The sequence below is a fragment of the Meleagris gallopavo genome, chromosome 15 (genome assembly GCF_000146605.3).
Source record: "Meleagris gallopavo isolate NT-WF06-2002-E0010 breed Aviagen turkey brand Nicholas breeding stock chromosome 15, Turkey_5.1, whole genome shotgun sequence".
NCBI lineage: Eukaryota > Metazoa > Chordata > Aves > Galliformes > Phasianidae > Meleagris > Meleagris gallopavo.
In genome coordinates this window covers 3,006,105-3,020,759 of record NC_015025.2, presented here as the reverse complement: position 1 = coordinate 3,020,759, position 14,655 = coordinate 3,006,105, and positions in this window count along the sequence as shown.

Here is a 14,655-nt window from a genome sequence, read left to right as displayed (position 1 = left end):
AAAGGTTTTTTGTTTTTTTTTTGTTGTTTTTTTTTTAGTCACATCCTAAGCATCTGCATATATAAGGTGCCCTTTATACAAGGTGTTTTTTGTCTTGCTTTTGGATTCACAAGTTCAGATTTCTGCAAATGCTTGGATAACAGGTACATTTGGGAAAGTCTCCATTTATTTATATTTTTTTTTCCAGTAAAATATTTTGGAGATAACTAAGGATATAATTGCCAAAACCTCTTTAAAATCTCCACAAGTTGGCAGGTGGCTATTCTTGTAAACAGGCAAGAGACTTCTATCAGGATTTTTGTAGGGTCTGTAAAGTTGTTCTTGAATTTTTAGAGCCTTATTCAAGACATAAAAACGATCCATAAAAGATTATAATAGAAACTAGGATAAAATGCCAATTATGACGTACAGCCACATTGTGTGCTTGTGATTCACGTGTCGTTTGCCTGATGAGACCTCTTTGATACCCAAAATAAGAAAATGGAATCAGTTTCTCATGTGCTATCCTGCAGCTTTGTTTTGCATGCCAAAAAGCAAATAGACCCAAACTTTTAAAAATCTGGACTCCAGCTGTCCTTCTTGGATTGGTATTAGAGAGGCAAGATGGCACAGCGGTGAGAAGGCTGTGCATGCCAAGACACTGTGATGATGGAATATCCAACTGCACTAACATATTGCCTCATTTGCCTGCATTATGCTACCACAAGATGCATCATAGCCCCTTCCAGTTTCTTTATGTCCTGTTTAGAGTAGGGCTGCTGAGACAATATTGAGTTCCCTCAGGAAGTGCTCTGAAGGAGGAGTGTTTTCTAATTTCTACTATTTTTCTTCTTGCATGTAATGAGTAAGACTCCTTCCAAGTGTTGGCAAGCAGACTTTGTAAGGTTGACTACTTGAGCTTTAGGTTCAGTGATATTAGGCTTGTGTATGTAAATAGAGGTGTATGCCCAACATATTTGAGTAAAACCTGTGGTGTGCTTTGTGCTAAGTGTTCGGGCTTCCTGTAGTCTTCTGCATTGCTTTTGGCACTGTGACCTTCTGGATGTCTCCAGGTTCATGCTAAGCCTGTTGGACTTGTTTCTAAGGCTGAAGTCAGTCTTCAGAGTCCTTCCAGCAGAGCTTTCCCACACTGCTTACCATCTCAGGAGTCGTGATTCTGCCTTTTTTACTGCATTTCCTATTGGTATTTCTGTTTATGGTCAGAGGCCTGTTTGTTTTTTTTTCTCAGTATCTTCAGAACTTAGTAATGTGGCACTGCTAATGGCTTTGAACTGCTTTCATTCTGCTGCAGTTCTAAAGAGAGTAGTTTGTGGTGTTTGGTGGGTTTTTGTTTTTTTTTTAATTGGGAAAGAGAGGTGAAACAAAGAGTGATGCTTATTCCCTAGTGACAGTAGCCAAAATGAATACAGACCAAATCTTGCAATGCTTCTCTTGTAAATAACTTAAAAAGCAGTCAGAGTTTTCTAGCACGTGTTCCTTCTATGCAGCATCTTAGTAGGATGCTGAAAGCACCAGAAACTGGCTAGAGAGGGACAGCATGAATTTTTGGTCTTGATGTGTACTAATAAGGCCTTGAGAGATTTTGGAAGTAGCTTCATCTATGGACAGTAGATACCAGCATGTGTAAGAAGGTCTTATGCTCAACATAGTGGTTGGTCAAAACAAACAAACAAACAAAAGCCCACAATAACAAAGCAACCAACCAGCATGTGGTTGAGTTCTAAGGGAGGTGATGCCTCTAAGGCAGACACGAGATGTTATGTCACACCCTCTGAGCCTGTCAATGGTCCTCAGTAAGTTTGTAAGTTAATGTGCCACGATGCCTTTCTTTAGTATGAAATGTACTTAAACCCAAAGAGAATTAGTCTGCAGACTCCTAACCTGAGAAGTGAAGGATCACTTCCATAATGGAATAAGCCAAATGTTGGTACTGTTTCATCCTCATCATCTCCCAGGTTTCAGATGGAGGGAAGTAGTTTCTTTTACTGGTATTCACTTTTTTGGCCTTTTTCCCCTCCTAGGGCACATGCTATACTGAATTTAACTGATGAGGAACGTTGATACATGTAAAATTGAAATGGCTGAAGAATCTTTTTGATGCAAGTGTTTTTCTGTTACGTTATTAAGGCCACTGTCTGTTCTACCTAGAAACAGTAAGACCAGTGGAAGACAAATTATGAGAAAAGAGTTCTATTAAGGAGGTAAGAAGGGGATGATAAGAAAGATCAGAAGAAATGAGGAACAGTGTGTAGTCATACTTCCTTTCTCATGCCTGTGACTGCTGTGGAACGCAGTAGTCGTGACTCTGTGGGGATGTCATCTGGATAGGAAGATTAGTAACAGGAACCAAAATCTGTCATAAGACAATGTGGAAAGCTGACGTTTCCATAAGTACATGTTCAGATCATACCTCTCACTGAGCCTCGCTTATCTCCAAGCCCGTGAACAGCTTTTGGAAATGGATGCTTTTTGATTTTTACCCAGTATGCAGCAAAGAGGTAGATTAGAGGCTGAAATGTTTAAAAACTTCTTTGTCATCCATCGTTCCATCTGCTTCAGAGCTCAGCACGTGTACCTACCTGATCCTTGTCTGCTTCTGCTGTGCTGTAGAGCTAAACTTCATAGGATGTGTTTGGTCTGTTGTATTTTTTAGGAACGAAGAAGATGAGCCTCAGTGTGAGTTTGTATAGATTTGTGTAACCTTTAGAATTTGGCTTCTCTTGTTAAACGTTTCAATGGCTAGGCAAGCTGCCTGCTACGTACTCTGGTGGAAAGTCCTTCCAGAAGTGCAGCCACCATAATGGCTGGGTACAAACAGCTCCTGCCAGGTATCGTTAGTTGTAAAAGGGAAGCCAATTTTGAGTGTCACTTATGGTTTAAGTGTATGTTTACAACGACTGGAACTGGTCTGTTGTTCAGATGTCTGCTAGTAGTAAATCCTAAATAATAATTATGTTTACACTGTTTATTTTAAGGTTCTACTTTATTTTTTAAGGAAATATTAAGGCTGCCTGTGAGAAAACACTTTCAAACCCTATTTAGGACAGAGACCTGAGCTGTGGTGCGTTCTATGCATTTGCTTTTTGTGGTTTTTTTGTTTGTTTGTTTTTCTGAAGTGCAGATTGCAAAATACTGCTGCCTTCTTGTGACTTTTTTTTTTTTTCAGACTTACTGAATCAAATTCCTCCCTGAGAAACTATGACCTTAGTTTTGAACTTCTGTTTTTGTAGGCATGTTCTTGATTTGCAGGTTGAATTTTGCTGAGCCAAAATGACTTTTTTTCATGGTAGAGCAGGAAATCAAAATGAGGGATGCTGACAGCACTTCTACCAGTGACTAAGGAGGGCAAATCCTAAGTGGCTTAAAAAGTAAGGTAGGATAAGGAAAACATACAGAGACTGACAGTTAAGCATAGGAAGATTAGGATACCTGCTGATATCTGGTATTTTGTATTTAGAGCAGCACAGAGCCTTTTGTATTTTGGGAATTAGGGTATTTATGTGAGCGCAGCCAAGTCTTCCTATAACATATCTATGTTGCACTGACATGTGCCTCCCTCAAAAATGAGATAACATAAAGAAAAGAATAACCTAAAATAGTCTTTTCTCCTTAATACCTGAACCACTAAATGAATACATGCTACTAGGATTACGAATTACTGTCACAGTCACTTGACTTCGTTATGGGCTCTTTGAAGCTGGTTGTCACCCCATTTATGTTGGCCAGTGTTCACCTTGCTGTCTGGGATTAGCAGCTCTGGTCCTTTGCTGGAAGAAGGAATTTACCAGAGGTGAAGCATTCCATGGGCTTGCTAAGACAGCTTCCAGTAGAGATGATCAGAGAGTCCAGAGTTTTGTTTTTTGTTGAGAGGGCAGCATTCCTTCTTACTTACTGACCTCAACTTCTGATATCAGAAGGGCTGCCCACGCAGGCTGGGGTCAGCAGAAACTCTTCATCTGGTCACTGAGATGAGGGTTCTTGCTAAGAGCCAGTAGGATGGAGCAGGCACTGTGAAACAGCTTCACAGAACAGGGGAAGTTGTCTCATCATCATGTTTTCAACCTATTTGTTGTGCATCAGTTATTGGCTTCAGTGCAAAGCATTGCTGCTGAATTGCAGCAGACAGGCATGTATAGAATTTTTATGTTCTCTGCCATTGCTCACTTCAGATGTGAAGGAAAAAAGCACTTCTGAAGAAGTCCTTTACCTTAAACTGATTTTAGAGGTCTTTGGTCCTTAAGTGCAAGATGGCGTCTGCAAAGATTGGGTCTGTAATCTGTTGTTATTAAATTATTTATGGTCATTAACTTATGTTAATTTGAGGAAGCTATCTTCGAATTTCAGCAATTTTCAGGAAATTGTGTGTGCCTTTTTATTATTAGGAAGATGAATTTGCCTGTCAGTTAAGGTCAAAAAGCTTTCTCGTGAAAATTGCATGTTTAATATTAATCAGTTATTTTATATTCCTGCAGCTGTTTTCTGTAAGAATATGGAGAGAGGACTTGGCATCGTTTCTGTTCGCATTGTTTTCTCCCTCTGCCCTTCCCTCCCTTTTTCTTGTCTTTTTTTTTTTCCATCCTCTTCTTAAGTCAGCAAACATTCCTTTGCACTGCTGGGGATTGTGTTTTCCAGTAACACATCCTGCTCTAAGAGCACAGTGCCTCCTTCTAATGGATACTGATGACATAAAAGCAGTTTCAGATGTGTAAGCATCTGCTGCGCTTAGTAGATCTCACATTAGTTTATTCTATTTTATTCTTGTTTTCTGTGATACACTACTCGTGTTTCCACGTGGGAGGTGTTCTGTTGTCACATTATTTTGAGACTGAGCCTCCCTAAGCAGGCTGCTCTGTGTAACATTCATCTGAAGTTCTTATTTCTTTAATCCTTACAATTTGAGCTTGTATGTGACAGTTTTTATTCAGTATGGATATAACTAAGGAGTAAGTCATTCTGTGAAAACACCAGATCATTTAAGCACGGATGAGATGCAAAAATTGCCCTCTCGGTTCTTGGGCATCTTGCTCCTCCAGTCTCACTGACCAGGCACTTCAGGTAAACTCCATCAGAAAAACAAAAACCCGCATGCTTTCTGTGGCTCACTGATGTCCTGAAACCACATAATTTACAGTTTTTAATATCTGGAACAAGTTTAGCCTCTGAGTGGAGTATGCAGCACTTCCTTCTACAATAATGTTGTTTAAAGTCATGTTTTGGCTTCTTTTTTTCCTTGAGGTTGAGCGCTGTAGGACTTGGTTCACACAATTTTAATTGCTGTTATTTTAATCACCTGTTTTTCTCAAAAACAACCATCGTTTCCAACTTTAGTCTAATTACACTGGCACTTTACTTCTAAGAATAGTTGATCTATTGAGGATCAGAAGAAGCAAAAATAGATCACTTTGCACTGAGGTGAGTCTGTCAGTATCTCTATGTACGGGAAAACACGTCTCATTTTCTCCTGTCATTTTAAAGCAAGAGGAGAGAAAGTCTGGAAATGAGTTATTAGAAAGGAAGCATAATGATAAGATATCAGCAGGGATTAGGGAGTTCAGCAGGAGGAGCACACTGTGTAGGGAGCAGCAGGGCAGGGAACTTGTGCTGGCTGCACTCAGTGTTCGGGGAAGTGCCGTGTTCCATTATGTTTCGGTTGAGAAACCCAGCCACTGGTTTAAAGAACTGAAGGTAATTAATAACGCTGAGTCTGTATCAAAGGAAAAAATAACCTGTATGTCATCATCAGTAAAGAATGAGTATCTTTTCCAGCTGCACTCAGGTGATATTGGGAGGATTATGAGCTAACTTGAGAGTTCCCTTTCAAAGCAAGAACAATCCTTCACAAATATAATACTAAAAAAGTTGTTTTATTACTACTTTTGCTAATATTAGCATCCTTTTATGCATTATGCATATGTCCAAGTACGCTTCCATTGGATGTAGTTATTTTCTTATTCAGGTACTTCCAGCAGGATCAATTTCAAATTCTGCATATGTGGAGGAAGTTACTATCTTAAGCAATGTTGCAGTACGTGCTCTTATGAGAAGTAAAAATAATGAAGTTTATTGTACATGTACCTTCATAACTCATAGACAACAGCAGCATTGTTCTCATTGTTTGTCTGTTTTCATACCATTTCTTGCTGAAGAAGACACAACTGCCTGTTTTATTAGCAAAATAATTATTTTTAGGATCTGGTTTTAATTTCTATACAGTTTTCCCTGTTGTTGCTGAAGAAAATTTAAATAGTTTATTTCTTTCTTAAAATTAACTAGATAACAAAATCTAGATATGCTCTTGATATAATATGTATGCCCTTTAATATATTGACTGCGGTGAAATTTTTATGCAGGTTTCAGTGTTGTAATGCTATTTGGGATTAGAAAGTCAGCGTAGCTCAAGAGACCAGGTAACCATAACTGGAAGATGTATTCCTCAATCTGTGAGGCCTAGCATTGTGATACTTTGGGTGGTAGGAATGATGGTGGCAGTCATGGCAGCCTTGGCACCATCCAGGTGTGTAAGCTTCGTGGCTGATCATCCTCGTGGTGATGGAACCAGAGCTGCCTATGCACCCGTGGAGTAAAAGAGGCAAATCGTGAGTGGTCTGTTGTGTGAGTTCCAGTTAGATGTGAAATCAGCATAGGTGCAATATAGCAACTGAATGTCCAAAAAATCCATGCTGCTGCTTTACAGCCTGTCTAGTGGCAATCTAGTTCTGTTCAGCAGCCCTGGCTTCCTTGGTAGTGTGGTTAATCACTATGGAAAGGAAAAGGAATATTACCCCATGTTCACCTGGCATTAAGACTCTTCAACACAAAGTATTGCTCTGGGAATAATGTTGTGCATGTGTTGGAACTGTGTAGGTAATAAGGGACAAACTATACCCAGTGTCTACTATCAGTTTTCTCCTCAGCACGTCTAGCAACAGCTCCACAGCTTCATCTTCATGAAATTCCTGTTGGCAAAATGTGTTGAAAAGCCACTGTGAACACATACAGGTGCTAGAAGCACATGAACTGAAGTTACAGGTCTTCCTCTGCAATTCAGAAACTTCAGCACTGGTTGATATGAACTCTTGCTGTAGAGCTGGGGGAGGAGCTGGAACAAAAATCAGAGCATTTCAGGTCGTCTGCCTTAATGAAGAATGCATTGCCCTGAAGCTCTGACGTACGTAATTGTTGAGCAGAAATCACTTCATAAATATTCTCATAAATATTTACTCGGATATCACTTAATTTTAATCTTCTTGGTGTGTACCATTATGTTTAAGCTTCTTTTTAAAAAAAAAAAAAGTCTGTTCTCTGAAAATGAATCATTCACGTTTTAGTATTACATCAGCCTGGTGTAGGCTAAATTCACTTACATCTTTGTGTTCAGTGGCCTTAAAACTAAAATTTTGTTTCTGCTCAAATATAGATGCAGTAATAGATGGGCTGATGAATAAAAGATATTTTGAATAAAAGTTGGAGAGGATGAATGGAATCCTGATTGTGACCGACTTGTATTTTTTTTTGCTGTGTAAAACTAAATCACTGTTTTTATTTTGAGTAGTTCAGGCAAATTCTTGACATGATGGCATAGTACTGCACATGGCAACTGATAAGTAAACTAAGCCTGAACAGGAGGGAAAATTTAAGGAGCTAGGAAATGTTGCTGCTTGGATTCAAGAAAGTGCGAACAAATAGGAAAATAAGCTTTGAAATATAAGGCTCAGATTGTGCTGTTTTTACCTACCCTGAAGGTCCATTGGCTGGTCTCAAAGCTTATAGAGCATTCTCCTCTATAAATTGATTTCATACTTGATGTTAAACTAAGTAGTTGTTGAATAGCAAATATAATTGAAGATGCAATTTTGCATGCATTAAAAGTTGTGTAGAAAAGCCTGCAGATGGGGAGGAAGGTGACAGTGACTTCTGTGGCTTTGTTTTATAGAGATGTATTTAGCCACTGACTGCTTCTTTACCAGATAGTGAAAGCATTTTAATAAAAACAAACAAACTTACGTCTACCCTTACATTTTTCAGCAACTTGGTTTAGCAGGCATTAAAAAATTGAATAGTAACTTAAAACAGTAAATCTGAAATGATATTAGAAAGAAAGGGACATCTGCATTTTTGTGTTACAGAAATGAGCCAGGTTAGTGCTCAGCTGTTGTCTTGTGTCAACACCATAAGACATTGTTTGCAAACATTAACATTGTTTGCTTCTTTACTTGTCTCTGTCTGCTCATACCTAAGGGATGTGAGATGATCTTTGCATTTAAAATATTATTCTTTGGACAAAGCCACATACATTTGCGTGTAGCAGTATAGCTGTACTATTAGCTAGTAGATGGATGCCTCTAAGCAGAAATATCTTAAGGGGATCACTTAATGTATTTAACTTCATTTTTAAGCCTTCTAGCTATTTTTTGCTTAATTGCTTTGAATTGTTGTGTATAACTGCGTTTATTTGTGGCAAAAGTAGTAAAAAGAGCATGGTAGGTGTCCCAGCCAACATGATTAGTGCAGGAGATTCATTTATCTTGGCTTTAGTGACCCTATGGTCCCTATGGAGTTAGCACAGCCTTCAAATGATGTCCCACCTCCAGCTGTCCCCCAGCTCCATGCTGTTCCTGAAGAGCTTATTTATGCAAAGTCTGTGTAGGTAGATGTAAGAGAATTAACCTGTTTGTCAGAAAACAATAAAAGGAATTGGGGATTAATTGATAAGTAGATTTATCTGTCCAAATGACAATTGTAAGTGAGGAAATGAGCAGTTATGAAAACAGGTGTTTGCAATGTGCCAGCAGGCCTGTTCAGGTTGTAATTTAGATGCTGCTCATCAGATTAACTCTTGTCTGTTGTCCTTGAAAGGCTGCTGTAGGAGCAGCATGCCCTGGTGCAGCAGATAAAGCCCTGCAGGAGATGGTTGCTTCAGCAGAGATGCCCAGCCCAGCTGTGTGCCAAGCAGTGTCCTGGAGCAGTCCCTTGTGCCTGGCATTCAATTGAGCAAAGCAGGACGTAGCCTTCAAGGTGGACTGTCTGAGAAATCAGCATGCTCTGGAGCAATACCTTTGATAGCTGCTCTGTGCAACTTTGTGCTGAGCATTTTCCTTATTTTCCTCACCTTGTGACACCTACGCCAGTGAGCAAGTGATTCACATCCCTTGTATTTCCAGAGCTGGATTGATGCTGCTGCAGAGAGGAAGGGCCAAGAGCAATGAGGTGCAGCTCCAATAAAAACAGTGATGCTCAGGCTGACCCACCATGGACACGTTGAGTTTGCAGTTCACGGAAGCATTTGCTATGAGGAAGCACTTCTCGACAGTAGCAATTTAGTTGGAGAACCCAGCAGGATGCTGACTCCTGAAATGTGCTGAGCAACCTGTGAGGCACCCAGCTTTGTGCTACCCGTTCTTGTTTCTCACAGCCCTTGCCAAACACATTATCCACTTTGAAGACACCATTTACTGCATCACACATACATACATGTTTTATCTGAACATCACAAAGGAAATGTAGGGTTTGGGAGCTTCAGTGACTCTGACCTTTTACTTTTATTTCCTTCCTTTCTTTCAGTGAATTCTACTTCTGTGAAAAAATTATTAGGGAAAAATTTGGCTAGGTGTGTATTAATGTCATCTAGTTCCTGGTAGATCTGGGCTCATTAAGGTCTGAGATATGTGCTGTGTGTAAACCCCTCCTATTTCCAAGGGATTGTGTGTGTGATGAGCAGTAGTGAGAGGTGTGTAGATGTAGGGCTGGATGTCTGAGACTGCAAGAAGGGGGTTACAAGCAGGTTGCTCTCTGGAAATATAATGCAGGCTACATATTGGATGCTTTCACCTTCAGAATGGGTAGCAGCTTCCCTGAACTGCTTCAATATGTCATTTGCTTATGAAAGATGTATTTTAGCTGTTGTAGGATAGAAGGGATGAGTTCCATGGAGGTGTTAGATGTGTATCCAGGTCCATACTGTGCCTCAGTACGAAAGGGTTAAATTCACCAAATGCTCTCCTACCCTCTAGGCAGCAGTCCATTCCCTTCAAATGAGGATCTGTGGTTTCTAAAGAACTTCTCATTGAGAGCTGTGGAAATCACAGAAACTGTCGCTACCTTTTCTTTTTTCCCCTGCATTATATCAGCTTTAGTCTGTGAAACAAGTACTTTATAAGTTTATAGTTTTCTCACCAGGACAAACATCTTGGGCTGCAATGTGTTCATGGTGGGGAAAAAGCACTTGTAACCTTTGAATGGACTCACTCAGCCACTTGGTGTTAATTTTAGTTAATGCTGATAGCACTGATGAAAATGTCATCTCCAGTTACTACTCCAGAGTGAGATTCCATGTTTTATTAGAGCATTTTGCTTCCTAAATATTTAGCTACCGTGTCAGTCAGTATCCTTTTACTGTTAGAAACATTCCTTGGGGTGTTTTGTGAATCTGCATTACCACAGTTATAAAACATCTTACAAAGCAATTGTCTTCAATAGTAAAAGTCATCTTAAATATTTCAGAAATGGAGCTAATGTGGCTAACCTTGTGAAAGTCAGGGATATATATTTGATATACTGGTATAGAATAACGTAGCATTGAAAATACGGGTTTGTGGTCCTTACTTGAAATGTTCATGTAAATAAATGTGTACCTGATGGTCTGGAGAGCTTCACCAGCCGTGTGTAAATCAGAGCAGTGAGCAAGGAGCTGCTTGCAGGCAGGAGTTCCATTAAAGCTCCAAGTGCTGCTCAGAGCCCTGCAGGGTGTTGTGCTGCTGAGTTGCCCCAGCTGCTTGTGAGTGCACTGGGTCTTCTGTTGTGCCTGAAGTAGTCACAGCACCTCAGGTTTTACTTTAGGTAATTAACTCTCCTCTCAGCTGCTGTGTACAGCATGCTTGTGCCATACATACTGCTCATCTGTGTCTGAAGATTAGATATTGAATGTTTGCTGTTTCCAGAAAAGGAAAAAAAAAAGACAACAGATGGGAGAGTGGTAGCATTACTGCATTTAGTAAAGGAGCTGAAATGCAGAGAAAATACATGACTTCCCAGCAGCAGGTTTGCATATTGAGTTCAGACCTCATGCCTGACTTATCTCATTTGGAGCATCATTTCTAACAGTTGGTAGTTCTGCACAGTTAAACCTTGTAGGAAAGCCATTGGCTTCCTGGTTGAAAAAGAGGGAAGGACTATGCACTTGTTCAGAGCTACTGGATACTTTTCAATACACATCAATTTAAACTATCTTGCCAAACCAATCTAAGTGTATGTTTGAGAAAATTTTTTGACTCACAGTAAATCTCTCTACAGTTATATACGAGAAAGTTATTTCAAAAAGATAAATTGTACTTTCAAAAGATTTGATATTATGTCTTTTAAAACGTGCTTATGTGTGCCAGAAATCAGGGAGTTTGCACCTTGTTAAATATTTTGGTGTTACCAAATCTATGCTTGAAGTAAGAGAGGTGATTGTTGAGTATGAGATTCCTGAGAAGTCTGCAACTTGAAGTCAAAATCCTGTTTTCTGCCTGAAAAACAAATCTCTGGTTGTTGCAGCTGGGGGTCCCGGGGGTTTATAAGGAAGGAACTCTTGGGCTTCAAAGTGCCCAGCGAGTCTTTGTTCTCCCAGGCTGGGAGAGAATACTTTTCCTAGATGTTGTCTTCCTTCCTCTTGGAGTTGTTGGGCTTTTTAGTACTGGGGTTCAGCATTAACCCATTAAGTTGAAGCATCCTGTCATATCCCTGTCTTCGGTCAGGGAACTGAGGAGGCAGCAGAAATGTGGGGAAAAAAGTAAAGATAACCAACCATAAATTCACACCTGTTTTGTATTCAAAAGATGCATTTTCTTTATTCATTTAGATCAGACAGAGACTGGCTGTTGAAGAAAGCAGGGCTAACCTGTGGACAAATCATTTCGGAAAGTTTTTGAGAACTGAATTTCAGTCTGGGTGTGTTTGGGAGGTGTCAGTCATCTTCATCAAGCAATTTTTCATGCCTTTTGTTCTTCAGACAATATTTATTTTACTGCAGATGTGAAGAAATGGCATTATTACAAACAAAGAAAGTTATGCTTAAATATTTCAAGTGGAACAGTTCTATACGTAGTTTTAATTTCACGCACTAACACTTTTCCTTAGAGACTGTCTTGAGTTTTCAAAATCCCTAGACCTGCAGGACTTCTTACTTCACTGCTGTTGTGCTATAAAGAATACGTAAATGCCATGACAAAGCCATTCTTGAAAGTAAGGTTCACAGTTTCAATAGCTTGATTATATTTCTATGCCTATTGTAAGTCAAAAAGCTTTTGTAGAATAAATAAGAAAAGAAAATGCAAATAACTTTTCTTTATATTTATATGTGTATTGTAGAAAATTGGAAATAATTTTAGTCTTTAATTTAGGGTGAGTACAAGATCTGCCCTTCTAACATTTGTACTGGGTGGTTTGGGTCTCTCCAGGGCTGGGCTGTGTCTGGGACCTTTGTAACGAGACCTGGGGCTTAGCCAGTCTCTGCAGTGGCTTTGGCTGCTGCTAACTGCATGCTTCAACTATTTCTGAATAGAAGGGAGTAAAGAACAATTGGTTCATTGGTGATGAGGAAATTTATACTCTGTAACGGTCTTCAGTGTTTCTTGTTTTCTGATGTGGAACGTTTCTTTTATTCAGTGAAGTGTGCACATCCAGCTGCTGACAGCTCTTTATCTTTGTTAAGTCCCGATTACATTTTTGTTCCATCTTGGTTCCATTTTTGGATTACATCAGGTCACTTTAGTTAAAAACGGAGCTATTTAAAATCTTAATATTGACTGCATGTAGAAATTAAATTGACTGTAGTTCTTGAAGTATTCCCCAAGGACACAGAGTACTGCAAATAACCAAGGTTCAGCAAGCGAGCATTGAAACAGTTCTTGCTACGTGAAGATGTTTGGAAAAGAATATGAATTGTTGCTATGGTCATGCTCTAAAGTTAAAAGATAGTGAAAAAGCTTATTGATAGATTAATTTCTATTGGAAATATGGGAAATAACACTCTGGAGCAAAATAAGCATTACTGAGAGCACATTTGGAAATGACTGGAATCAGATTTCATAATTTTGTTCTTTTTCAGGTTTCTTGTGCAACTCCACTGCATTAGATTACAACCTAAAGTGATGCCTGTTGATTTGATTTTTTCCATTTCTGGTGCTGCCTTTCCAGCTGCAAACAGGATTGGGTGGGTCAATAGGGTATGCAGAAACCAAAGTCCATGAAGGCAGATCAGTATGCTGATGTGCTCCTGAGACATTCCAGGGATAAGAATTCTGAGATGGATTTGCCTTTGAATGGTCCTTTTAAAAACTCAATCACAGCTAAAGCGTCTCTGTGAAAAACTGTGGTTTGAACAAATGATTTTCTGCTTTATGTTTTGAGCCACTGAAGTTGGGGAAGGAGAATGACTAAAAGGTGGTAAAGGAAAGATGAAACTTTGAAGAAATCTGTAACAAATTAAATATTCTTATCACATTGGGTGACTTCGTGCAGAAATAGTTTAGAGGAGACCAGTGAGGATAACAAATAATAGTGTATATATGTGGAGCGTTAGCTGTCTGCTTGGAAATAAAGCAGATCCTGGGATTGCTGATTACTGCCAAAGTAGTTGTTGTACAGTGTAGTCCATCAACCTTCCGTGGCCATTAGACAGGACATTGGACATTGGATTCTTGCCTCTGAGTTTATTTTTATCTTAGTTTCTCTACTTAATCCCCACCCTGCACACACAATTGTGTGCATGCAGCCATGCATGCCAAGGTGTGAGAAATGGTTACAAACAGGCAAATGTTTAAGAGGAAGAAGTGGTATAGGGAGTGAAAGAGAGGACATAAGTATCCTTTTACTTTCCTGAGTGTTTGTCACAGAAAATAGAATAGAAAGTTGTCCACACATCGCCTGCACGGCTGCTCCCCATGGGCAGCTTCACTTTGATACCTTTTTCTTGGTGGCAAGAAAAGGACAGCAGTACCTGAAAACAGGCCTGAACACTGGGTACCTGGAAAAATGAATGTCAGTTCATTGTTTCTGCGAAGACCTGGTGTTCTGTGAGGTCTTGTTGGTTTTCTAATCCTCACCAGCAACCTAAAGCATTCCCTCTGCCAATTACCTACCTACTTCTAATTCTCAACAGTTTAAGACCTGATGTTTTTGTGCATAGCAGTGGTCTGTATAAACAAATATCCTTCCACGTGCTGCACTGAGTTCAGCATGTAGAAATGCTTTGGATTTTTCAGAGCATCAGAGGTGTCCTGACTGCCTCCCAGATTGCTGCAGTTTCCAGACAACGTTTGGTGCATAAGTGGTACCAAGACATAAAAATACCTGAGGTTCATGTCTGAAAGGATACATAACATACATCTCTTCATTATGGTCACAATTAAATATGGGAGATGTAGATCATGTCGTTAGCAATCAGCTGTGCATGTTGCTCTAGGGCCAGTGGACATTCAGCTTCTAATTGCAGCTTGTTTTGTTATTCAGCTCAATTGTTTCGACTGTTTTCAATAAAGTAAGCCCGCTGAAAGCAAATTCTATTCTCATTAGGACTAATTAATAGTTGCCTTTTCCAAAGAGATTTATATTAGGCTTCGCACAGAGCAATAAACTGCAGCATTGTTCAGCTGCAGACCTCATGTTAAGCTATGA